General features: G+C 35.5%; 1 long non-coding RNA gene across 7 annotated transcripts in view; it reads left to right on the top strand.

The window, feature by feature from the left end:
* The window catches only part of LOC144316785 (uncharacterized), a 292783-nt gene that overhangs the window by 94070 nt on the left and 171934 nt on the right, over positions 1-26779 (top strand). For all 7 annotated transcript variants that reach the window (XR_013382646.1, XR_013382642.1, XR_013382641.1 and 4 more), the window contains one exon: positions 2271-2369. This is a non-coding gene — a long non-coding RNA (uncharacterized LOC144316785). The remainder of the gene's footprint in view (positions 1-2270; positions 2370-26779) is intronic.

The raw sequence follows: 26779 nt of genomic DNA, 5'->3' as shown, positions 1-26779 counted from the left end.
GGCCTCAGGGAATTTCCTTGAACATTCCTATGGACACTGTTATTTACTTGCATGACCTATAAGTCATGATATGAAGGGAGTGAGGGCTGAATGTCTTCCTGTGAATGTTGGATGTTATCTACCTCCTACCTTAGCCAGATAGAGTTCCAACCTGATATTGCCATACCATCTAGCCTGGGTGAGGCTGTTGACATTGCTGCGGGTCTACTTTGCATGGGACATGGTGGGCACTGATCCACCCAAGTAATTTGAAAAGAAAAAATATTCAGTTAAAAAATTGCTCCTCCCAACCATTCCCCAAAGCCCTCAAATGCTCTTGTACTTCAAAGTCTTCTATTTTCCTAGAGGCTTCCTGCCATTTAAAAATATTATATTCTCAGAACTACCAATATTCCCCTTGATTTTGTGCATCTTTAGTTTGGGTACAAAGGAGAGTGCCCACTCCCTGTGTTTGCTATCTGGTCAAAGACCTTGATTTCATTTTCTTCATTTAATTTTGGAGGGATGGTGATGATGGTCACTGGTTGTTGACTCTTCTATTTCTTTGGACCTGCTAGTCTATCCCTCATTTTTTTCTTTTGGCAACATTGTTACTATTTATAACTATTTTCCTTATTACATATTTGTATTCCTGTGTTGTATTCCCCAAACTCGCCAAAGAAAATCCTTTCTCAGATTTTAGATTGATTTTGTATTTCATGACAATGATTTCAGGGTTCACAGACTGAATCATAATTTCAGCTGTTTCGAACTCATAAATCAGTATTACTAAGGTGTATCTGAAGAACTAAAATACTTTTATTGCAAATCTGAGTGATAATACGGGCCTCAGGATTGCCCTGGAATATGGATGAGAACCGACCATTTAGGAACAAATATTCTGGCTGATAACAGACAGCCAGCCAAACGCAGCCCCTGATAAAGATAAATAACCTGTACTCAGGGAAATTTTTTGCATCATTAAACATGGTGAGCATATTAGCTAGCAGGGGGTGGAGCCGAGTCCCCAAAGAGATAAATCTAAATTATGTGCGCTGCAGTGATCATAACAGTAATGCACCATCTTGGCTAACTAGCTGACATCAATGGGGAAGGGAATTTCAGATTTAAATGAACCAAACTAAAAAGCATTTCAGTGCACATACAGATTAATTGGAGCATATTCATGAACTTTTCAGCCCTATTATGCCTCTTTTTTTTTTTTTTTTTTGACTGGTGCCAAATACAAAGAGCTTAGAATTTTCCTGTCAAACCTTGCATCTTTGTTTCTTCTTTTCACTTTCTTATGCAGCTTGATTAATTACTCTCCAATTTGCTCTGCATTAATCTCCCTCCTACACAGTTGTATCAGTACTTGCCAAAGTCTCTTTGTGCGTGTATGTGCAACTAAGATGGATAGTATAAGTTCAGTGACATTTTCCTTACATTAATCAATAAAATAGTCATTTGTTAATACTGTACTTTTGAAACACAAAATATCCCAAATTCAAAGTTAAGAATCACTGCTAATTCCTTCAGAGGACACACCCTGTTGGTAATATAACCAATTTGAAAAATTTAAGAAAGCTTTCTTATAATCAAATTTGATTTTGTTATTCGCTGTTATTTGTGTTAGATAGTCTTTTGATGCTAAGGTACCTGCCCATACTAAAAAAATCACAATATCTGATTTTCTTTCATTCAGTTCCCTTTGTACCTCTGGGAAGTTATAGTACTATTACTAGAAAATGAAGAGGAAAAACACTATTGGTTTATGGGGATGAAGTAGCCAATATTTAAATATTTTTATCTGAAATATGGTAAAATATATCTTTAAGTGAGCTCCAGCTAGACTGTAAGATATACATGATGACATCTGTCTTAATTCATAGTCATTCTCCTAATGCACAGCACAGTTGTGCAATAGGTGCTCAGTAAATATTTGTTGACAAAATGAATGAGTAATTTTCAAAAAGGATTATTTTCTATGATAAGAAACAAGTTATGTAAACTTGGGATAGTGAGGGGAATAGCAGTCAAAGTTGACTTACTATTTTAACCAGAGAGAAAACTTCTTGAAATAGGTACCACCAAACCATTTCTTTTTGATTGATATTGACTTCTCACATGTTTGTGACTATTCCATTCATTTTCATTATTAAGTTTATTTGTTAAAGAAAAATTAACAAGAGTCAATCATGGAAAGATATCTAGATAATCTGGGTTTGAATTACATTTCAACTGCTTATTGTAAAATAATCTCAATCAATCCTTCAACTTCTTTCTTTCAGCTTCTTCAAGAGTGACAGGACATTTGACAACTGGGGCTGTTGCAATGGTCATATGAATGAAGCATCACGTGCGCTGGTACCTCACACAATATGCAGAAGGTAAGCACTGCACACCAGTTTCCTTTCCTCCTGCTTCCCTGCTCTTCTGGGTGCAAAATGATATTTTCTAAATAATGATAATTTTATTTAGAATATTCAGAAATTCCATAGATAATGAATATGCCTTTAATTGTTCTTAATTTTAAAAGATGATTATAAAGAGGCTAAAGCATAAATCAGGAGCCTGTCATATTGAAAATAAATAAGATTTAAAATCTAACTTTTCTATATAATCTTTTTCTTCTAAAAATGACAACTTAACCTAATCTTATTTCTCCTTCATTACTGAGTAAACTGCTTCTTTCAGTTCTCCTGGAATCTGTTACAAATCAATTGCTGATTCCAGTTTCTTGGCCTCTGGGAGGTTCTTTTTTTTTTTTTTTTTTTTTTTTTTTTTTTTGCCTTTCTGATCCCTAGTAATTTTTGTATCTCCAACAGCAGAGAGTGCATTTACTTTTCTGGTCTGTATTGGAAGGTAGAGTTATGCTCTTCAGCCCCCTTGTTTGCATCTACAAAATGAGGAATATTAACAACATCTATGCCTTTTGTTCTTGACTTTCTTTTAATAAAGAAAATCCTATTTACTGTTTCTCTGCCCTTGATTCTCTTTTTCTGAGTCAAACATGCAATTTCCTTGGTGAAGGAAATTCACCAAGTTGTCTGCCTTCATTTTAAGACCTCTTTCTCCTCTTTCAGACCTGAATTTCTTCTACCAGATTTGCCTCTAGGGTAATCAGATTGAATATTTATTTTCAATATTTTTATCTATCTAGATTGTTCAATAGAAGGATAAAGAGGCTTTATCTTTACAAGATATGCAAATGGAAGGGTTTAGCTTGAGGAAAGAGGAACAAAAAGTTAGCAAAAGAAATTATTGTGACTCAAGTTACTTTGCTTTATCCAGATGTACTCTGAATAAAAGATCTAGTTTGGCTTTTTATTTATCCAAAAAAGATTGGAAAGAAGTTAGATTTATTAGAATCTTTTTTTTTTCCCTTTAACTTGGTATCAAGAGACAGCCCACGTGTAATAAGACTTTAGGATTCAGCACAGGAAATAATAACAAGGCAAACTTCATGGGGGATGGGAGTAATATTTAGATCAGTCCAACTTAGGCTATCTTAGGGCAACCTACTTAATATCTAGCACAAAAGTCATATGAGAGAGATACTATCTTTCTTAGTTCAGAGCCAAGTTCTTAGATTTGCTCATTGCATCTAATTATTACTACTTTGAAACATCCTTATTCCCTAGAGCTATTCTTATCTTAGTCCCACCTATATGAAAGACTTGCCTTCAATGTCCATTGATGGCAGGCGTTGGTTCTTCTCTACTTCCTTGCCTACCCCCTAGTGTCCCTGAACATAAAGACCTTCACAGAGCTCAGTTTGGGATTTATTTTAATTCTCTTGATTGAAGAATGAGAACTAGACAGGTGATTCATAAAGAGATTTGCCCGTTCTCTGTAGCAAAGCTATAAGTAAAAATTTCTTCTCTACAGAATGTCATTTATAAATTAGGAATTAATGTGATGTACTGGTGAGTTACATTTAGTCTTTTTATGCATATTGGTTAATATCCTAGTTTTAAGTGATAACTTGCGAAACATATTTCTTGTCATTTTGCTAAGAAAACCTCTGATAGAACCACAAAGTGCGTTACATTCTATGAGGTAACTTCTTGCATATTAGGAATCATTGACTATGTCTGCTATCATTGGTTTGATTATTTGTTGACAATTTTTTTAATCATAATATTGTTTTGTTTATACCATCCTTAATTGGTCCCTTGTTATCATTAAACTCCTTCCCCCTTTTTTCCAGTAGAAGCTACAAAGAACTTTTTTTATTGACATATAGTTGACACACAATGTTACATAGTTTCTGGTGTAAAACATACTGATTTGATAACTCTATACCTTATGCTATGCTCACCACTATTGTAGCTGCCATTTGTCACCATACTGTAATACGATTCACTATATTCACTATGCTGTATTTTTTATCTCCATGACTTATTCATTCTATAGCTGAAAGCCTATATCTCCCAGTCCCCTTCACCCATTTTATCCATCCCCCATTTTCTTCCCTCTGGCAATCATTAGTTTGTTCTCTGATATAGGCCTATATCACATTGTGTTTGTTTGTTCATTTGCATTTTAGATTCCACATATAAGTAAATCGTGATATTTATCTTTCTCTGTCTGACTTACTTATTGAGTATAATACTGTCCTCTAGGTCTGTCCATATTGTCACAAAAGGCAAGATCTCATTCTTTTTATGACTAGTATTTTATTGTGTGTGTGTGTGTGTATCCATTGACATATATATATCCATTGGTATAAAAATAAATATATATATTTATATGGATGCTTGGGTTGCTTTTATACCTTTGGTATTGTAAATAATATAATGCTGTAATAAACGTAAACATAGAGGTGTTTATGTCTTTTTGAGTTAGTGCTCGTGAAGAATCTTTTTAAAATCAAATTACTTTAAGAAAAGAAAGTACACAACAATAGCAAACTTAGATATTTACATAGTTTATTGCAGAACTCTGGGGCAAAGTATGTATAGTTAAGTTTGGGTTTAAATCTTGCCACATAAAGAGATTAAATAATATGATAATGATAGTTGGTTTGCTTGAATTAGGTACCAAACATTATCCATATATTGCATTTGATTTTGGTTTTCTCTTTTTTATGATCTTTAAGCTATAAGGCAGTTCCATATGCCATCCTCTTTTTAAAAAGTTATTTATTAAGGTAATCCGTTAAATATGATTAGTATAATATCTGGAACAGACTTAAGCATTCAACATGGTAGCTATTATTATTATTGTTATTGTTATTATGACATCTCAGAATATCTATCCTTTCAACTATCTCTGCTTGAAATTTGTTATTTAATTAATAACTATTTTTAGTTATTTTTATATATATTTTATATATTTTATAACTATTATTAGTAATTTTAGTTATTTTTATTATTTTAATTAATTAATCCTCATGGGTCTGAGGATTGGTGTCTTTTGTTCATTATGGAAAAATTTCAGCCATTATTTCTTCAAATATTACTTAGCTTTCATTCTTTCTATTGCTTCCCTCTAAAATTTTGATGGATGTGTATTAAACATTCTCATTTTATCTTTTATTAGTGTGAAGCTGTATTTCATGTTTTCCAACTCAATCTCTCTGTGCTGCATTGAGTATATAATTTTATCTGCTCTAGCTTCCAGTGTACTATAATTGTTCATTTCCGTGTCATCTCCTATTATCTCATATAAGTTTCTAATTTCAATAAAATTTCTAATTTTTAGAAGTTTAATTTAGTTCTTCAATAAATCTTTCCAGTGATTTTTTTTGGCAATTATTATATAATTATGTTTTCAATTCTCTCTTAGTTTTTAAAATATATTGATATACTATGGTTTATATTTGATTATTGTTATATTTATATATCTTTTGTACTTGGCTTTATGGACTTGTGTAATTATGTATTTGTTATTTTCTTCATTTTTAAAAGATTTTATTTATTTATTCATAAATATATAGAGACACAGAAAGAGAGAAAGGCAGAGACATAGGCAGAGGGAGAAGTAGGCTTGATGCAGGGAGCCAACACAGGACTTGATCCTGGGACTCTGGGATCACACCATGAGCTGAAGGCAGACAGACACATAACCATTGAGCCGCCCAGATGTCCCTGTTTGTTTATTTTCTGAGAACTTCTGTTTAATGGAACTTTATCTGTGGAAAAATGAAAACTTCATTTTGGTTACTTTTTGAAGGTGTTTTTACTTGTTAGTTGTTACTACCAAAATATGTCTGCTTTTAATTACAATATTAACTTGAATTTCATTTCTTTGGGACCTTATAAACAGAATTAATACAGATAAGAATGGATAACTTTCCTTAATGCCTCTCTGCTGATTAGTTTATATTTATTCCTCCTTTCTATGGTTTCCAGGTTTATTTTCTTACTTTTCTCTTCCATGGCACCCTCAGTACTTGTCAGATCAGTAGATCTAGATCAGTAGTTTCAGCCAGGGGTGACTTTTCCCCCACAGGGGACATTCGGCAAAGTCTGGAAACGTTTTTTGGTTATTAGAACTGGGGGAAAGGTATCAGTGGCCTCTAGTGTGTGAGGCCAGGAATGCTTCTAAATGTCCTACAGGGTACGGGACACTTCCAACGCAGAGTTATCTGGCTCTTAATGTCACTAGTTGCTAATCAGATGCTAAGAAACCATGTTCTAGGTCAAACAGGATTGGTAGGTGCCACAGGGCATCCAATGTCTTTAACTTACTTCCCTGAACCCTTCTGCCTTGTTCTAGCCTTGGAGATTTCCTTACTTCTGCAAAGTTCATCTATGTACTTAAAATGACTTCAAAACCATTTTAATAACTTTATAAATATTTAGTATTTATATTATCTTATATATATTTTTTTGTTTGACCTGGTTGTCTTCTTTTTCAAAGACTGCAAAATGTTTTGCTGTTTGCCTGGATGATAGTTTGACTAGTCTTTAGTTATGGATTTTAAGGTAGTTTTTAATCACTTGCTATTACAAACAATGCTCCAATACATATTTGTATATATTAGAATATATCTATAAAATATACACTGAAGAAAATAAATGCTAGATATGTGCATTTTAAATTTTGATAAATGTTGCCATATTCTCCACTTAGGATTTTTCAGTTTACCCTCCCTCCAGCATTTTATCAGAGCAACTTTTTTCTTACATAGGTTTAAATTCAAACTGATAGATTAAAAAATGATCTCATGATACACAGATATAGAAAAAAATGAACCTTCATTTAACCATCAGTCAAATTCTACAATTATCAGGATTTTGTCACATTTATTTCAGTGCTGTTTTTTTTTTTCTTTTTTATTTCTGAAGCATTTAAAAAAAAGATCCAGGTATCATTTTTATTTCATCCTTATACTTCAATAAGCATCTCTAAAACATGTGGACATTTTATTATATAACCACAATGCCATAATTATAATGCAAGAAATTTCTCCAAATGCAAGAAAAGATTCTTCTTTTATAACTGGTTTGTTTGAATCAAGATCTATACAAGGTCCACTTGTGACCTTTGGTTTTTATGCCTGCTAACCTTCCTTCAAATTAGAACAATATCCTTTTCTTTTGACCCACTGACATTGGTGGATAGAAACCACATTGATTATCCTTTGCAGAGTCCTACATTTTAGATGTGCATTTGTTTCCTTGTGGTGTAATTTAACTTGCTCATCTAGCCACTGTGAGAAAAATGAATATTGGACACTTGATTAGATTTGAACTCAACATGTTGGGCATACTGTATATGTATTACCGTTTCATTTTGCATCCAAACAGTAGGCATTCAATACCTGCTTTTGTCACTTTCTGTGATATTGGACTAATGACCATTAGATTCAGGTGGTCACAACCTGATCCCTTCATTTTAAAGTTCTCCATTTTCATTTTACCAAGTGGCTTCATTAATTTGATCATTGCTTGAATTGCTCTTTTTATGAGGGATTGCAGAAAGGTGGTTAAAAAAAAATTCTACCTCTTTTTTCACAACTTTTAGTTGGAATTCTTCATTAAAGAATAACTTTTCCCCACCAATTAGGGCTAATTAATTTCCCTCAAGTATACTTCATAGAAGAAAGGCAGAATGAATTATTTCCTTTTTAACTGCCTATTTTCAGAGTAAAAATTTGGGGCTCTAGTTATTTCTAGTGGTGTTCTATTAGTTTTGTTTAAATTTGCAGGTTCTCTTTCTCCTTTTCTTTCACTGAAGGGGCTATCAATAAGAACTCTTGAATTTATATATTTCAAGTGATTTAATTATTTGATTTAACTATGCTCTTTCAAGCTCAAGTTGTTGCATATTAGTTAAAAGTAGTCCTTTCATATTGTCTCCTATGCCCCTCTGATATGGCCCATTTAATACTTGATAGTTACATTGCTTTCTGGCATAACCAGATATCCCAAGTACATCTTATATATTTTTTACTTCAGATTTGGAATCAGCTATCATTCATTGCAATTTTTATTTTATTGTTTTTTTTTTTGTTGTTGTTGTTGTTGAGGACAGCAAATTTTCATAGATTTAGGAGTGGTTTGTATTTTCTTTTTTTCTAAAATGAATATTTATGTTTTCCCTAAAGGGTTGTTGGTCTTTCTCTTTTTTTTTTTCTTTTTTTAAAAAGATTTTATTTATTTATTTATGAGAGACACACAGAGAGAGGCAGAGACATAGGCAGAGGGAGAAGCAGGTGCCCTATGGGGAGCCGGATGTGGGACTCCATCCCAGGACCCTGGGATCATGCCCTGAGCCAAAGGCAGATGCCCAACCACTGAGCCACCCAGGCATCCCTGTTGATCTTTTTCAAATAGATTTATAGGAATTAATTTTTTAGTAGAAAATTAGCCTTTGTCTATGATAAGAATGAATTAAAGTATTAGCTATATTTGCTATTTGTCATTTAGATATTCATGATGTTCTTATACCTTCTTTTTTTTTAAGATTTTATTTATTTATTCATGATAGACATAGAGAGAGAGAGGCAGAGACATAGGCAGAGGGAGAAGCTGGCTCCCTGTGGGGAGCCTGATGCAGGACTTGATCCCAGGACCCTGGGATCAGCACCTGAGCCAAAGGCAGATGCTCAACCACTGAGCCACCCAGGTGTCACTGTTCAAGAATATTTTAAAAGATTCTCCATATGGAGCATGTACAACTTTCACCTTTTTTGGGGGATGTTAGTTCTCGTATGGACTCAGCTACTCAAACAAACTAACAAAACAACTAGCACTCATAATAAGATAGGTTTATTTTAATGTAACATTTCAGAGATAAGTTATTTGATGCTCAGCTGATCATTCAGAGACCCAGATTTCTCCTTTCGTTCTTGCTCCACTATCCTAAAAGGTGTTACTTTTGTTCTAGTGGCAAATGTCACTTTCCTGGCATTAATCCACCTTCCAGATAATTGGGAGGGGAAACAAAATGCTAGTATATTTAAGGAGAATTATTAGGAAGTTGCCCATACTATTTTGTTCGCTTTTATTTGCCCCTCCCCCTTCAATAGGCATATAGCTTACTTAGCTACAAAAAAAAAAAAGGGTTGAAGATGGAGTGCCCAAGTGGGCAGCATACATACAACTAAAATTCAGGAAGTTCTATTATTCAAAGTAGAAGAGGAGAATGAATAAGGAGGAGTGCAATTAGTAACCTCTTTGTAAATTTTATCTTTTTAACTGTTATTAAAACAGATTCTTTTCTTCTATTATATTTTGTAAATGATTGTTTTAAATACCAAGATAATATTCTGACAATTACTATTTCTTTTGCCATCCCCTCACTGAATTATTGTATATTTTACAGAGTTGATTTTCTTGAATTACTCAAATTAAAAATATCTTTAAGTATAATAATTAAATAATTTTAAATAATTATTAATATAAACAATTATAATTTTTAGAATTATAATTTGATATATCCTTTTATAATTCTTATTCTTATATATTTATATTATCTAATTGCTTTGGCTAGTAACTCCAGACCAGTATTAAATAATAGTGGAAATGAAAGGTGTTGCTGTATTTCTGGCTTTAATGTTTAAATACTGACTTAAATATATCCCTACAGAACATGATATTTGCTTTTAGGTCACATCTGATATACACATTATCATAATAAGATATTTATTATAATATCAGGAAAAATATAGTTACTACTATTTTATTAAGGCTTTGCTCTTATCAAGATTAAATGTTGAATTTTACATTGACTCTGAGGCTTTCATAAAGATAATAATGTAAGTTTTCATTTTATATCTGTTATTATGGAAAATAAATTTAACACTAAACTTCCTTGTATTTCTATAAAGGGAACCTTCTTGCACTGTTGGTGGGAATGTAAATTGGTGCAGCCATTCTGGAGAACAGTATCAAAGTTCCCCCAAAAGTTAAAAACAGAATTATCCTATAATCCAGCAATTGCACTATTAGGTATCTACTCAAATGATATAAAAATACAGTTTCGAAGGGGTACATACACCTGAATGTTCATAGCAGCATTATCAACACTAGCCAAATTATGAAGAGAGCCCAAATGTCCATCAACTGATGAATGAATAAAGAAGAGGTAGTATATACACACACAATGGAATATTATTCAGCCATCACTGAATTCTACTTCTGAAGCAGGTACTGCACTGTACGTTAACAAACTAGAATTTAAATAAAAATTAAAAAATAAATAAAATACACCATATCTTGTCATGGAAATTATTTTTTATCTCCTGTTGTTTAATTTGTTCAGATTTTTTTTTGTTCAGATTTTTTTTAAAAAGATTTTATTTACTTATTCATGGTATACACAGAGAGACAGAGAGAGAGAGAGAGAGAGAGGCGGAGACACAGGCAGAGGGAGAAGCAGGCTCCATGCAGGGAGCCCTATGCGGGACTCGATCCCGAGACTCCAAAGGCTGGTGCCAAACCGTGAGCCACCCAGGGATCCTCCCAATTTGTTCAGATTTTATTTAGCATTTTTGCATCCACACTCAGAAGTGAGATTGATTTGAAATATTCTTTAATCATTTTCTTCTAAAATGATTTTAGAAGTTTCCATTGTTTTTTCATGCCCTGGATAATTTTAAATCACATTATAATTATCTGTTTCTCTGATCTTTTTTGTGAATCTATCTGAACGCAGTACATTGAGAATGTTTTGAGCTTCACTGATGTTTTCTATTTCTAGCAGATACTTTCTGTTTTGTACTATTTTCCTAATTTGTATCTTCCAGTAAATGATCTAGTTTACCCTGGGTCTTAAGTTTATTTATAACAACTAAGCAACTAGATATTGTAAGATTCTTTTCATTTCTTTTCTCTGAGGTTATTTTTGTATAATTTTCCCCCATTTTTTGTTTGTGTTTCCTCACTTTTTTTTTAAGTAGATATGTAGTGATGTATCTATTTTGTGTGTGTGTGTGTTTGCAGTCAGTTCTGGAATTTATTAGTTTTATCATTTTTTTTGAGTCACTTTGTTTTGGGTATTTTTCTCAAATGTATCATGTAATTGAGATTTGCTTTCTAGTCTGATCTGAGAATGTATTTTAATAACTAACTATATCTCATTTGGATTTTTAATGAAGTATATGTCCTGCCTTAGGTTTGTTGCTTTCTCAATAATGACAGATTTCTGTTCTTTTCTTTCTTTTTCTATGTTTACCTTCATAACTTCAAATAAACTTAAGCTCTATTATTTGATTTATCAGCTAAAATATCTTGACTTCCCCTGGTTCTGAACTTGCTACTTCTACCTTCCTCTTCTCGTTTCTGCTCTGTCAGCATATATTAAATTTTAATTCTCTTCTTGAACCATAATCTTCATGTTTGTTTGATCTAGTCTTACTCTTAAATGGCTCAATGTTCACTGCCAGACTTTTTGACATAGTTTTTCCATTCATCACTTGGCTGAAATTTGTTTTCTATTTAATTCTGTTTTCAAAAGCACATTTGTAAATGCTTGTGTCTTTACATTTCACTTGAAAGAACTATTTGCCTAGAAATATAATTATCACCCAAACATTTTTTGAGTATTTTACAGAAATTTTTTTCTGAGTATTTGCAGGAATTAGTCACTGTCAGTAGTAATATGGAGGAAGAAATCTGTTATCTGGGTGGCTAAGTGGTTGAGCATCTGCCTTTGGCTTAAGGCATGATTCTGGGGTCATGGAATTGAGTCCGGCATTGGGCTCCCCTTAGAGAGCCTACTTCTCCCTCTGCCTATGTCTCTGGCTTTTTCTCTATCTCTTGTGAATAAATAGATAAAATATTTAAATAAAATAAATCTGTTACAAGTCAGATTTTTTGTTTTTGTGGGTTTTTTTAATCTATGTATTTATCTGTTTATTGGTTTTTTACATGATTTTTTCCTGACAAAGAATTTTCTCATCTTTGAAATCCAATAACTTTATTAAGATGTGCCTTTCAGTTGATCTATATCAGTTTTTATTTTCTTGAGGTATAATATGCCCTTATATTTTATAGGTTCTGATCCTTTGTATTTCTGAAAAGTTTCTTGAACTATATCTTTAAATAGTTATTCTGCTATGCTATTTTGGTTTTCTTATTCACCAACATCATTTACTTGTGTCTTAATGCTCTTTGCCCATCTTCTATATCTACAATTTTTGTTCCAGATTCCCTTGGTCTCTTTGTTTTCATTTTACTTTGTCTGCTATCTCAGTCATGCCCTCTTATTTTCCTTACAGTGTTTCCACCAATTCTGTGTTTCCCTTGTGTTTCCTACTGTCAGATATCCATTGTTATAATTGTTCACACTATATTTGTTCATTGCTCCCACCTCCCAATAGGTGTATTAACATTTTTTCTCTAATTACTTATTTTCTTCTTTGTGCTCTTTTATAAAGCAAACTGTTTCATTAAACTTTGAAAATTCAGGGTGATATAGTTTTCATTCGCTGGTTGCTGTGTTGTGTGTGTGTGTGTGTGTGTGCACGTGTGTGTTTGTGGGCATTTTCCATTTGCTATTCATAGCCCTAGTGCTCTCCTAATTTTTTTTTTAAGGATTTTATTTATTTATTCATGAGAATACACAGAGAGGAGAGAGGGAGAGAGGCAGGCAGAGGGAGAAGCAGGCTCCACACAGGGAGCCCGACGGGACTCGATCCCGGGTCTCCAGGATCAGGCCATGGGCTGAAGGCAGTGCTAAACTGCTGAGCCACCCCTAATTTTTGAGCTGCTCCTAATTTTTTCTTTGTGGCATTGTTGCGTAGGCCCTTTGTTGGTTCCTTTTTAATTACTTATGTTTTACTTTGACCATCTCTTATAGGAAGTTCATGTTGGGAAGGGGCTGGGGTTAGCAGGAATTCTGCCTATGAATCTGTGCATGTGTGTGAAGGAGAGAAACAGTGCACAATAGGGAGGGAAAAAGAAAGAGAAAGAGAGATAAAGGGAAGAGATTTGATATTCACTCTAGGTCTATTCCCATTGCTGAATCTTTCCTTTTCTACCACTATTACCCCCAGATATATCCCCACAGGCTAAGCTAACTTACTGTACTCTTCACTTTCTCAAGACCTCGTGCCAAATGGGATCAAGTAAAGCACTGCCTCTAGTCCCCCAGATCTGGTCCATTGTTGCAAATAAATTATTGTTTTTCGTTTGTTTGCTTTATTTTAAACTTTAGGGTATGCCACTCTCTTAGATGTGTACTTGGTTAGCTTTTTTCTGGTATCTGTAGCCACAAACATACTTTCTCTTGATTTTCCCACACTTTTCTTTGATCATCGCTTTTGTAAGAGCCTCCCATTTTGTGACATGGAATTACAAGCAACTGAGTTTTATTGGAGACTGTTTCTATTCTCCTCTCTTCTTCCCCTTGCTGTTTTAAGATGAGTTCCTAGAGAAGAATGGAAGAAAACTAACTTGATACCCTTATTTTTAAATTATAATCCTACTTAAATATTTTGCTTACTTTCTTATTAGCATTTGCCAGATATATGGATATTTTCTTTGTTTTTTCCCTTAAGTGGGCATGAGAGAAATCCTTGATATTGTTGTTCTCTTAGCTTTTTCTTCTTTCTGATACATAATTATAGTTCTCTTGGCTGCCTGTCATGGTGACAAGTTAAAAATTCCATAGGTTTTGATTTTACTGTGGAAGCACTTATATAGCACATATTTAGTTTCAATAAACGTTAGCCTCATCTAAATCTCATTACAGTTTCTTGTTCTTGTTCCTAAAGAAGAAAAAACTGAAATATAAATTAAAATTTAAAATTACTTTCTAATTACAAGCTATGTATTTTGAGATTTTGCACTGAAGTTTACTGATAGAAACATGATGGATTATTTCTTTGTATCTAAAGTATTATGCATTGACTGAGAGAGAATGTGAACTACTAAAACGTACCTGAAGTGAAAAATACATCTAGAATTCCATACAGTAAATCATAAAAAATATTAATTTTGTAGTCTTTCATTTACTAAAAAAAATATATTGAGTTCCTACTAATGCTTGCTAAGTGTTGAAATAAAATCATGTGGCCCTGTTATTTTCCCAAAGACCAAATATAGTTTAAATTGTATACTTTTTTTTTGACTCATGCTTCAGTATGAAGCAATGGAAAATAAAACATGCTGTGGTAATGAAACTGCATTATATTGAATATACAAGATACATAATGATCATAATCTTATAGTCATATTCCATAACAATGTCATAATTGAGCTAACTTTTGAAAAACCATCTTTTCTGTTTTACTAGTTGCTACTTTTATGTTTTTTTCCACATGTCTTTCTCTTTATGCATTTGCTTTTGAATAACTTTTTTTCTCTTTTTACCTGGGTTTTCCCTCAAGTGACATCTTGGATGTTAAATTCCCAGGAGGCAAGAACCATAGCTATGTTGTACTTTGCCTGATGCTGTGTTTAATATTTTGTGATGGCGATAATCTGTTGCCTTCTGCCCCTTCTCTTCCATTTTTTTCCCTCCTCTTTTTAGAACTGCACATAGTCTTTGCTAGATTTCTGTGCTGCTCACTTTTTCTGTCCTGTCTAGGTCTGCTGGTGGCAATGGAATTTTTCTAAAGCAATGGTTCTATTTTCAGGGGGAAAAAAGGTTAGCAATTCAGTTGATGCATTTTCAAACAGCATCTCTTTGGCTGCCTGGAGTAATCTGGAGAACTATGAAAGTTCCAGCATCATTCAAATCTCTTAATTTGGAAAGTTACCATGATCATGTTATTCTGAGGGCAAATCAACTGCTTTCCTCCTGGTATCCTTTGTGAAGGCAGGAGCCTTGGAGCTATCTGAGGCAGAGAGCTACCTCATTTATAATTTAAGTCCTAGAAAATACCATTCACATCCATGGTATCATACAAATAAAAAAAATAAAGAATGCCACTAGACAGCACAAATAATCAACTGTTATCAACCGTGAAACTCTGAAGGGGTGAGGAGGAGGACGGGAAGTAAAATCTAATAAAAAATTATGTGTAAACTGTTCCATGAAAGTCATTTTTTATTACAAAAGCAATAACACCCTTCCATCAACTTTGTACAACAATTTTAATAACCTTTAGTGAATGTTAGTAAATCATATTGACCCTTAAGGTCTCTGGATGGCTAGAAATAAACACGCACAGATTAACCATGTTGCTGTTCTTCAACTCTGTTATGCAAACAGTTTTATACAAGGTCAGACTGGGGCACCATTGATATTGTTTGCCAACCAATTTATTCCTAAGACCCTTGACCCCATTTTAATGTGTGCATTCGGAAGAATACTCCATGTGGTGTTGCTAGTTGCAGCCACCAAAAATTGGGAAGTTGGCCTTTTTTTCCAAAAACAGGGTGCTGGAAATTCTGTTAGAAACTCATTTAATGCAGCTTAAAGTTCATGTATCATTTAAAAAATTCTGATTCAACCAGAATGCTTTTATTCGTCATGTAAATGTAATATGTCAGATCTGGTAAGAAACAGTATGGAAGAGCTAAAAGTGGACCTAGTAAATTAAGTTTTTCTTTCTTTTCTTTCTTTCTTCTTCTTCTTCTTCTTCTTCTTCTTCTTCTTTTTTTTTGTTTTTGTTTTTAGTTTATAGTGACATCAACTAACTTCCCAATTGCTTTCTGCTCTGGTTTTTTAACAATGTGCCTTTGTCAGATTTCAAATACTGTTGACGGCTTTTTCTAAGTATTACTTAATTTGAAAGTTTAATCTTTTCATTTTAAAACACAACATTTTAAATGGAAATGGGACATTTTAGAACTAGCTGGATTTAACGAAAATAAGCAAATTCATATGGTAGTTCATTTGAATTATGGATACCTTATTCAGAAAGCAGGAAATGACCTGAAAGGTGAATACAAAGAAGGGAGAATGAATCATAGGAAAAAAATTTAATCTAATGTGCTTTAAAACCAATTATATTTTTAATACTGTCTATCCTCAGTGGGCCCTCAAGAGGCATACACATATTGCTAGAGCTGTCATTAGGATTTCAAGAATGACTTTAAATCTTTCTGTAGCAAATATTTCCAATCATTTGTAAATTTAATTATCAAGTTAGCAAGCACCCAGATTTGATTAACATGTTTGCAAACATGATTGCAAAACAGAAATGGCATCTATGCTTCTCTCAGATATCCCTTTAATCTCTTCACAGTACAAAGCTTGTCTGGGCTCAAATTAAGAATCTGAATTGGAAGCCACAGATGCAATATCTGTATATTACAGTACTAGAAAAGGCGAGGTTTGTTCTCAATTCCCCTTGCTGTTATTTTCTACCTTTGTAAATTATTGAAGGCAACGCATTCTCTCAACTTATATTTTATGTAAGTCTCAAATGGTATCATAAATAGTGTATGCACAGACATATATTCCTGTATTAGCCAAAAAAATGATGCTGCTACTGAAGTTCAGTTTAATGAATTTCTAAAGCTCCCTCTTAATTCTATTTCATGGTAGCTTTGCATTTTTATGGAATTTGAAAGCACAAGTTGTAATTGCTAATATCTGAAATTAATATAAGTAAACTAGAATGCTCAGTGGTGCTCTTTGCTTTATGATTCATTCATATAAAGACAGTACTGTCTACATTTTATGTGTTTTCCTAGTATACCCTTACTGGCACATTTTTTTAATTAATTTGAGATACTGGGTTTCCAGTCCATTAATATATTATTTTACAGTAGCTATTAATAATATAATCCTTAGTTCATTTTATTTCTTATATGGTTTTCTAAAGATGTATATACCCCAGAGTATTGTGTCACATATCTTAACCAATTTCATTGTGTTCAATAATTTTTTAGTCCCATACAGGGCACGCTAGATTTATTTTTCTTTCCAGGTGGCTCCCTGGAGACTCCATCAAGACCTAACCTGCTACCTAAGGTGGTTGATGGGCCTCCATAGACTATCTTAAAGATGGGAGATACGGGATGCAGATACTTATCGGTGGTATGCTCTCTATTAAGAGAGCAGCTTAGGTCAGAAAGAAGTTCCAAGGGAACTATTATCAGAGATGTTTTCTTCTGTCACTGGTCCCTAAGCATTTTGAAAGGAACTTATAGAAGAGAGTGATACTTTAATTTTCCCCCCAAAGCCTTGAGATCATGATGTTAAGAATAGGGAGAAATGGCTGATAAGAGTGAATCTCCAATGTATGTGTCTGTAGGGGAGGGATTTTGAGAAGCTCGCTGACAATCCTTTGATCTATTACCCAGGGTAAGACATGATGCAGTGTCTTGCTGAGGAAATAAAAACTCATCTTTCCAAGAGACCTGAATAAAGTAATCTAGGCCTCCTCTCTTACCCCCAAAATAAAGAAAATAGTCTGCTTCTTCACTGAATAATCTCACTCTTCAACTTTAGTGAATTAATTTTCATTTGACAAATATTTATTAGCAGATAAAATTTAGAAAGATACAGCAAAACAAAACAAAACAAAGTTGTTTTTTATGGAACATAGCCCTTAGGAAATCATAGTGAAAGAACCTTTAAAATTTTGTAGAGAATTTCTACACAAGAAGTTCCCACTGGGTTTCACCTTCCCTAAGAGATCATTTCAGTATGTTATTGAAGGATGATCTTCCCTACTTCCACCCCCCCGAAAAGCTGATTCGGAGGAAAGACAAAAGCCAAGGTTAGAATTTCCAGCAGGAATTTATTTAGAGAGAGTCATAAAGGTGATTTTACTTTGACATTTGTGTTTTACCAAGTAAAATCTTTGCCCCTCTTTAAAAAAAAATTGTCTGTGGATATCACCTCCTTGATCATCTTCCTTGGTTTTATTTATCATACAACTAGGAAGTAAGTCTTTTCCTATCTTGTTTCATTACCACAGCCCAACTTGAGTTTAGCAGCCTGGATGCTTGCTTTTCTTTAAGGGTCATTGGGTATCATTCTCTGGAACTCTGGTTTTCTGGGACTTATCACTGTAAGGGTTCCCAAAGTACAGATATCTTCTGTAAGCATCCAGAGTACAAGTTACATGAGAGGGTTTCACTCCTGAGAATCCCTTCAAAAGTTGTTATAGACCAGAGGCAGCTAGCCCAAGGTAGAAGATAAGCTCAAGAGGTTATCAGTCCCCTCATCTGTAAAATGGAGACAATAACTCAACCTACCTCAGAGTATACGCTTGTACAGAATGGAGCATGGGATACTGAGGCAATTGCAGTTCTCACATGGGGGAGGTAACTATCCAGATCCTTAGGTTACATATCCTTATCCTCAGCCTGTCACTTACAGACTGATGCCTAAAACAGAGCACATCAACCAGATAGATGAGAGGTACTGCTGCTAATATGATCCATTACTCTAACATGCTGCAAAATAATTTATATGTATAAATTCACTGTAACTCACAGGTAGGATATCATCATTAGTAGTTTCTACTTCTCATACTTACTCTGGTGTGTTGATATTCTAACATCATCAGTATGGAGGAGGCTTCAGGCCACTCATATTGACTCTTAGTCTACCTTCTGGATCATCAGGAGTTATACAAGAATTATGCTCATTTGCATAAGTCCTACAGGAAGACAAATGAAATCAAAGTATTTTGGGCTCTCCTCTTATCACCCTTTGCCCATACTAGAAATTTAAGGAGTATTTCTTGGAATTCTTTGAGTCTATAATGTGTGAACCCTATTGTTTTCTGAGGATAGCTTGCCCCCTTTATGCTTTTTCATTGATGTTTCTACTGCAACAAATTCCATCCAGTTCATTTTATCTCTACTCTGCTAGCCTAGATTACTCTGTGCAGGAAACAGAAATATTTATTCTTAACTTTTATCAACACTGTGACCAACATCAATATTGAGACTTCTGGTAAAATAATATGCTTCAGAAACCACATTCTGCTTCCAAAATAAGTTATATTAATCCATCAATTGCACAAAGAAATCAAAGACTGTGAGGACCAAATGATGGCCCTGAGAGAAGCAATGATGCCCTATCTCTATGTATAAGTACATCTCTCGCCTTTTCAGATTTATTACCCAGATGAATGGTGTATAAGTCAGAATATTATAATTTATCCTATAGTAATAAATGATCCCAAATCTCAGTGACTTGACATCAGCAAAGGTTTATTTCCTGTTCAACTGCATGTCCATTGTAGGTTGTCTACAGCTCTCTGGAATTCTGCTGGTCTTATGGCAGAGATTGAAAGATGAACATGCCCACAATCTTAAAATTTCTACCTAAAAATGATACATATAATTTCTGATCATGTTTTATTTGCCAGAATTTGTCACAAGGCCAAGTCTGACATTAAATAGGTGAGAGAGCATAAGCCTTTTGCAAAAAGAGGCAGCTAATATTTTGCAAATTAGCGTAATCAACTTATCATTAGCCTGATTTTTTGCTTTAGGATTTTCTTTTAGAAGCTGATTGAATGGGCACCCAATTTTCATGTACTCTGCCGCAAAAGACAAGTTTTAATGCATTGCAATTCTTTTTTTGGAAAAAAAATACCCTCTATTAATCTGTTTGAGTGGCCATAACAAAATACCATAAACTGAATGGTTTAAACAACAGAAATTTATTTTCCCACACTTCTGGAGCCTGATAGTCTGATATTTGGATGTTGGCAGGGTTGATTTCTGGTGAGAGCTCTGCCCTTGGGTTGCCTATGGCTGCCTTTTTACAACTTACATAGCTTCTTTGTGTGACCCTGGAGGGAGAGAGCAAGAGAGCAAGCTCTCTGGTGTCTCTTCTTATAAGGGCACTATCCCATCATGAGGGCCCTACTCTTAAGAACTTCTCTAACCTAATTCCCTCACAAAGTCCTCATCTCAAAATGGCATCACTTTGGGGGTTAGGGCTTTAGCATGTGAATTTAGGGGAAACACAAAGTCCATAACATACCACTCCCACCTCCTACAATCAACTTGGCCTCAGAGGCAGCAACACTCAATGTTCTATTTCTTATTTGGACAGGCATGAATCATTAGGATATTCTGGTTCACTGCTCAGGCTCCCAATGTTTCCATTGCTAACCATATGGAGAGCTATCCCTTCCCAGGCTGCGTTGGCTGTTTCTTCTTTGAGATGAACAGAAGTTTGCTCTTTCCCCAAAGCCAAGCCTCTCACACCAACATACTTCAATGATAGACCTGAAAGAAAATATTTTATTTGCCCCAGAAAATTTCCTGTTTCTTGACCCTCCTTCATGTGCCCTACAATGATCACTTATTGCTTTCCCTGGTTCTTTCTTTTGTCTCCATATCACAGAGCCCCTATAAATTCCACCAGGTAGGAATTAGCTCGATTATTTTTGAGGATAGCTGCCATATTTCTCTACTGTTTCCTACTGACTCTGTTATCTTCATTCATTCTTTTCCTTTTATGTTCATACGAGAAAGTCATTTACAGTTATTTATGTTCTCCAATTCTCCTGCTGGTCTTCTATTATTCTTTTCCTGTTACACATTTCGATTATTTCAGCCCTCTGCTTGAATCTCATCAGAGCCAATCCCAATGCTCTTGGGATAAAATCCAAACTCCTCATCATAGCCCACAAGGCTCTGCAGGATCTGGCTCCTGCCTTCCTCTCTGACCGTATCTTACCATTCTCACCCAGTGCACTCCACTTGAGCTACATGGGCCTTCTCTCTGTGCCTTGGATAAGCCAAACTATTTATGCTTCTGGCCTTTTGTCAGTCTTCTCTTAACTCTCTACATGGCTGACTGATTCTATCCTCTTCTTAGTGAAAACCTCACCGGCCCTCCTAATGAAGAAAGGCCTTTTTCATTACAGATTCACACAGCTTCTTGATCACATTCTTTTTCCTTTTTTTTTTTAAGATTTATTTATTTATTTGAGAGAGAGAGAGAGAGAGCAAGCATGAGCGGGAGAGGCAGAGGGAGAAGGAGAGAGAATCCCAGGAAGACTCCAAGCTGAGCGCAGAACCCAAAGCAGGGCTTGATCTCATGACACTGAGATCACCACCTGAGCCAAAATCAAGAGTCAGGCACTTAACTGACTGCACCACTCATTTGCCCCTTGATCACATTCTTTATAATAATAACAAGTGCTTATATTTGTTTATAAATTTGTTTGTTTCTCCCATTAGAATGTTAGGGCAGTTTTGTCTTCAGTATTGTTGCATCCCAGCAGTTCCTATAATGCCAGAAACTATGGTGCATCTTATGAGTGAATGATTAAATCACTACAACATCGTTATATTATACAAAGTCAAAATTTATTTTCTTATAAGCTTTATCTGGAAGACCTAGTTTGACCCTCTTATAGAACACATCTATTCTGCCTTCCACCTGACAATTTACCAAATATTGTACGATTTTTTGGTCTCTGTGTACCTTTTTTTTCCATAGGCTTAACATCTTTAGTTGCCTCAAATATTGTTCAGGTAAAATGTGCTTGTGACCTTTCAGTGCTCTGTTCATTCTCTCTTGGATTTATGTTAATCCTTTAAAATTTGTCTTTGTTGACATTTGATCCATCACCACAGCCAGACTACCCATTTTGCCATTCACTGGAGGATGAAAGAACAATGTAGATGTTGAGAAATGGCTTCAGTAAGTAGGACCCATTGTCCCCAGACACACTGATGGAGTCCTTCCTGGAAATGATTATCTATATATATTTTTTAAAATCATAGACTTATTTACTATGTTAAGGGGCTAAGAAAGAAAAATAAGAGATACTATAAGAAGAGGAATGCCCTTGTCACTCCTCTAGGGCCACCTCTGATCATCCTCTTTAGGCCTCCTTTCATTGGAGGGGATAATTTTTGTTCTGCTTGTTCAGCAGTAAGACATCATTTAGCTTGAAGTTATTAGTAGATATAGTCTTTGTGCTTTAAAAAGCACAAATCCAGATTTTACCTTCTCTCTTGAACTGTTTTTTTTTGTTTTTGTTTTTTTTTTTCCTATCCAGGTAGACTCCTCCTTTGTATCTTCCTCTACATCTTTTCTTTCTTCTGTCTAGTTGCATTTGGGTATATTTGTTGAGTCAGATACATTCTTGGGACCTAGTGAACTCTTACTTTATGTTGGATGGAGGAGCAGACGGTCCCATGTGGATCCCAATTCTCCTTATTCTTCTTTTGGCCTCTGCATTTGAGTAGGGGACACTTCTATGGCCATCAGTGAGTTCTTCAAACAAAAATAGCCCATTAGCACAATATGCTAAAATATTTTTTCTTATTAATCTTATTTTATCTAACACAGTAACTAATATTCTGATTTTATATGATTTTTAAATTTTATAAGCAGATTATCAATGTCCTTAACAAAACTTGTTCAGTTGAGTATGGAGCCTCTTGTTATTAGACTCACCAGTGTGCCAAAATTCTTAACACATATCTCTGTGTCAAATATTTTGCTAATTCAGATTTGCCATATGAAGAGCATTTCTCATGTCTATTTATCTTGAGTCTACACTAAAGTCTCTGTGTTGAATGAACCATTCACTGTGAACCTATTTATTTCAGTATAGATTCACCTTCTTACAAATCCATAATATATAGATTGCATCAAATACATTACGCAACAATCTCTTAGCTATTTGGAATCAATTTGTGAGACTTTGAGTATATCCTCAAAGCCCTTTCTGATAATGAGATCTATATCATCTTCTCTTGATTGTTAGGTTAGGAAACTGGAGCAAATATGAGGTTAAGGCCCAAAGTTTGTTCATTATTTGATAGATAGTTTATTTGATTCTTCCTATTTTTTTGTCTTATATTTTATTACTGATGAAATGATGTTGTCAATGTCCCAAATCTGTTTTGGACAGAGAAAAGGATAAGTAATACATATGTGTGCGTGTGTTTGTCCACAGAAATAACAATTAGCTTCTATGCTGATAATTCTGGGCACTTTTAATATCCAACCAAATATTAGAACACCCTCTCAAATTGCTTTATCACTGCATTCTTTTAGGACAAATGGCAGTTTTATGAATAAATTTAGAAGAAAACAGATATAGGTGAATACTTTGAACTATGGTGCTAATATATTGAATATCTAATCATAAGTCTCCCTATTCTTTAGCTTTATGACAGATTGTTAGTAAATCACATTTCCTGCTGTTATTCTATCGTATAGTCTCGTTCTTAAAGAGGTGATGTTTTTGCATATGAAGGAAAAGATTGAGTGGGAGTACCTCAGATTTTATTGTCAGTTTATTAAGACATAAGGAATGAAATCATTTATGTTATCTTCTTTCTTAACTCTATGCCAAACAATCAATAAACATTTATGGGCACCTATTATGTGATGGCATGGTTTTAGGCCTGAAGATACATAGATGAGTAAGATAGAATTGTAGAGAGATGAAATTTAGTTTTGATTGCCCCTTATTGAAAGAAATGGATGAATCTTATGTCAGCTGATATTTCCCTGATGTTTAAGAATGGTCGAGGCCCCAAGGACTATAGCCTCCAGAAGTTAAATAACTGCATGTTTTCAGAAAATTCTCCAGTGAGTTTGTTTTCATGGTTACCACTACTCTCTATTTCCACGTATGTTTTTATGTTTACTTTTATCCTGGATGTGAAATTCAGCCACTTCCATAATTTCCATGTTTTCATTAACCATCTTCCTCATGCCAAACACACACACGCGCACACACACACATACAGATAGAAGATATTCCTAAACATTTATTTGTGGGGAAACAGGTGAGAGTTTCAATGTAGCAATATCAACAACCTCAAAGTGAACGCTAATCAGGGCACCTGAGTGTTTCAGTAGCTAAGTATCCAATTCTTGACTGTGGCTTAGGTTATGATTTCAGGGTCCTGGGATCAAGCCTCGTGTCTGACTCCATGCTCAGTGAGAAGTCTGCTTAAGATTCTTTCCCTCTGTCCCCCACCCTGCTCACACACACACTCTCTCTCTAAAATAAATAAATAAATCTATATTTTAAAAAAGTGAACACTAAGTACCTCTTCCTATTGATCACCTCAAAACTTAGTGGCTGACAAGATTTATTATTATTTCTCAGTTCTGTGTGTTGACTGGGGTCAGCTAGGAGGGTCTTGCATGGTCTACTTGCATGTGGTTGCAAGTAGAGTCAGCTGAGGTGCAGTTCTCTAAAGTTCCATGTGGACTGGACATCCAAGGTGGGTCACTCACATGGCAGATAGTTAATGCTGGGCTGTTGGCTGGGATTTTAACCCAGGCTGTCAACTGGACCATCTATAAGTGCTGTCATGTTGCTTGAGCTTTTCACAGCATTGATGATGAGGTTCTAAGAGGGAGTCTTCCATGAGAGAAAATTTCAATAGAACCAGGTGGAAGCCAACAACCTTTCCTGAAATCTAAGGCTACAACTGTTGTGTCATTTTTGTCATGGTCTATCTATCAGAGAACTGCAGGCCAATCCAAATTTGAATGTGGGGAACTCCCCACTCCCCTATAGTCTCCAGCCATTCCTGCCATTCCCTCTTTCTTTTCTCCTCTCTTTGGAGGTAAACAAAATTGCTTCTGTTCTCAAGCAATAAGTTGTGTTTCCTCACATTGCTTTGGCCCCTGATGATATCTATATGCACAGAATTCACGTTCTACTCCAGAGCTTTATCAAGATCATTTCTCTATGCGTTTTCAATCTTAAGAAAAATTGAATGCACTAAGGAAAGGCATGTGGAGACACAGCAAGAAGGCACCCTTCTGCAAGCCAGGAAGAGGGAGATCACACCAGAAACTGATGAGGCTGGTACCCTGATCTTACATTTTTGCTTCTAAAACTGTGAGACAATAAATTTCTGTTATTTAAACCACCCAGTCTATGGTATTTTGTTATGATAGGCACCCAAGCTAACATAAGCACTGATCTTCCCTCCTCCCATTGACTCAAATTAATTTCTTCAAATTTCATATAAATCATAGTCAATCTCATTTGTAAAACCATACTTTACTATCTCTGATAGAAAGACCAATCATTTTATTAAACATTGTTTAGGAATATATGCTACCTGTTTCCCTCAATAGTCTAAATTGCCGGGCTGGGTTTCTCAAAAAAATCTTCTATATAAAAAATGGTTATATTGATCACGAATGTTCCCTGAGCCATTTTATTGATAAAATTATCAGACTAGCTTAAGGATGTTTCAGTGCTCATTAAATCGTTATCCATTGATAAGACAGATAAAAGTCATCTATGTGGCCAGATTATAGAACTTGATATATTATATTGTATAATACATATATATTTCTCTATATACATTTTATTATATATTAATTATATATATGGTATATGTGTATTTCTAAATATGTCCCCAAATACTACTGCTAAAATCAAAACAGGCAGATATGGTTCAGAAGACATGATTCCAAATTATATCAAGCAGGTAGCATCTTACTGCCATGCTTTATTTTTTTCTTAAGATTAGTTACTCCTTTGATACATAGAGAGAGCACAAGCAGGAGGGGTGGCAGGCAGAGGGAGAGGGAGAAGCAGGTTCCCCACTGAGCAGAGAAACTGATGTGGGGCTCAATCCCAGGACCCAGGGATCATGACCTGAGCCAAAGGCAGATGCTTAACTGACAAGCCACCCAGGCACCCCTACTGCTGTACTTTTAAGACTTTCTTTCTTTTTTTTTTTTTTTTGAGATAAAGGGTAAACAATTCAGAGAACTGGGTCTACTTACTATATGCTCTTGGATAATGATTTTGAAATTTAAAAATGATTGTAAGAGAGGGAGGAGCAAGATGGCGGAAGAGTAGGGTCTCCAAATCACCTGTCTCCACCAAACTACCTAGAAAACCTTCAAATTATCCTGAAAATCTATGAATTCGGCCTGAGATTTAAAGAGAGACCAGCTGGAATGCTACAGTGAGAAGAGTTCGCGCATCTATCAAGGTAGGAGGACGGGGAAAAAGAAATAAAGGAACAAAGGCCTCCAAGGGGGAGGGGCCCCGCGAGGAGCCAGGCTGAGGCCGGGGCGAGTGTCCCCAGGACAGGAGAGCCCCGTCCCGGAGACGCAGGAGCTGCACCGACCTTCCCGGGGGAAAGGGGCTCGTGGGGAGGTGGAGCAGGACCCAGGAGGGCGGGGATGCCCTCGGGCTCCCGGGGACACTAACAGACACCTGCGCCCCGGGAGAGTGCGCCGAGCTCCCTAAGGGCTGCAGCGCGCACCGCGGGACCCGGAGCAGCTCGGAGGGGCTCGGGCGGCGGCTCCGCGGAGGGGGCTGCGGGGCGGGAGCAGCCCGGAGGGGCTCGGGCAGAGGAAGAGGCTCCGCGGAGGGGGCTGCGCGGTTCCAGGAGCAGCTCGAGGGGGGCTCAGGCGGCCGCTCCGCGGAGGGGCTGCGGGGCGGGAGCGCGAATCCACCAGCGCAGGCCCCGGAGCACAGGGCGCCGGGACACAGCCCAGGACCCCGCCTCCCCCGGGA

This window comes from Canis aureus, chromosome 7, assembly GCF_053574225.1.
Source record: "Canis aureus isolate CA01 chromosome 7, VMU_Caureus_v.1.0, whole genome shotgun sequence".
Lineage (NCBI taxonomy): Eukaryota > Metazoa > Chordata > Mammalia > Carnivora > Canidae > Canis > Canis aureus.
Note: the sequence above shows the minus strand (reverse complement) of the source record. Positions and strands in the feature narration are given on the sequence as shown.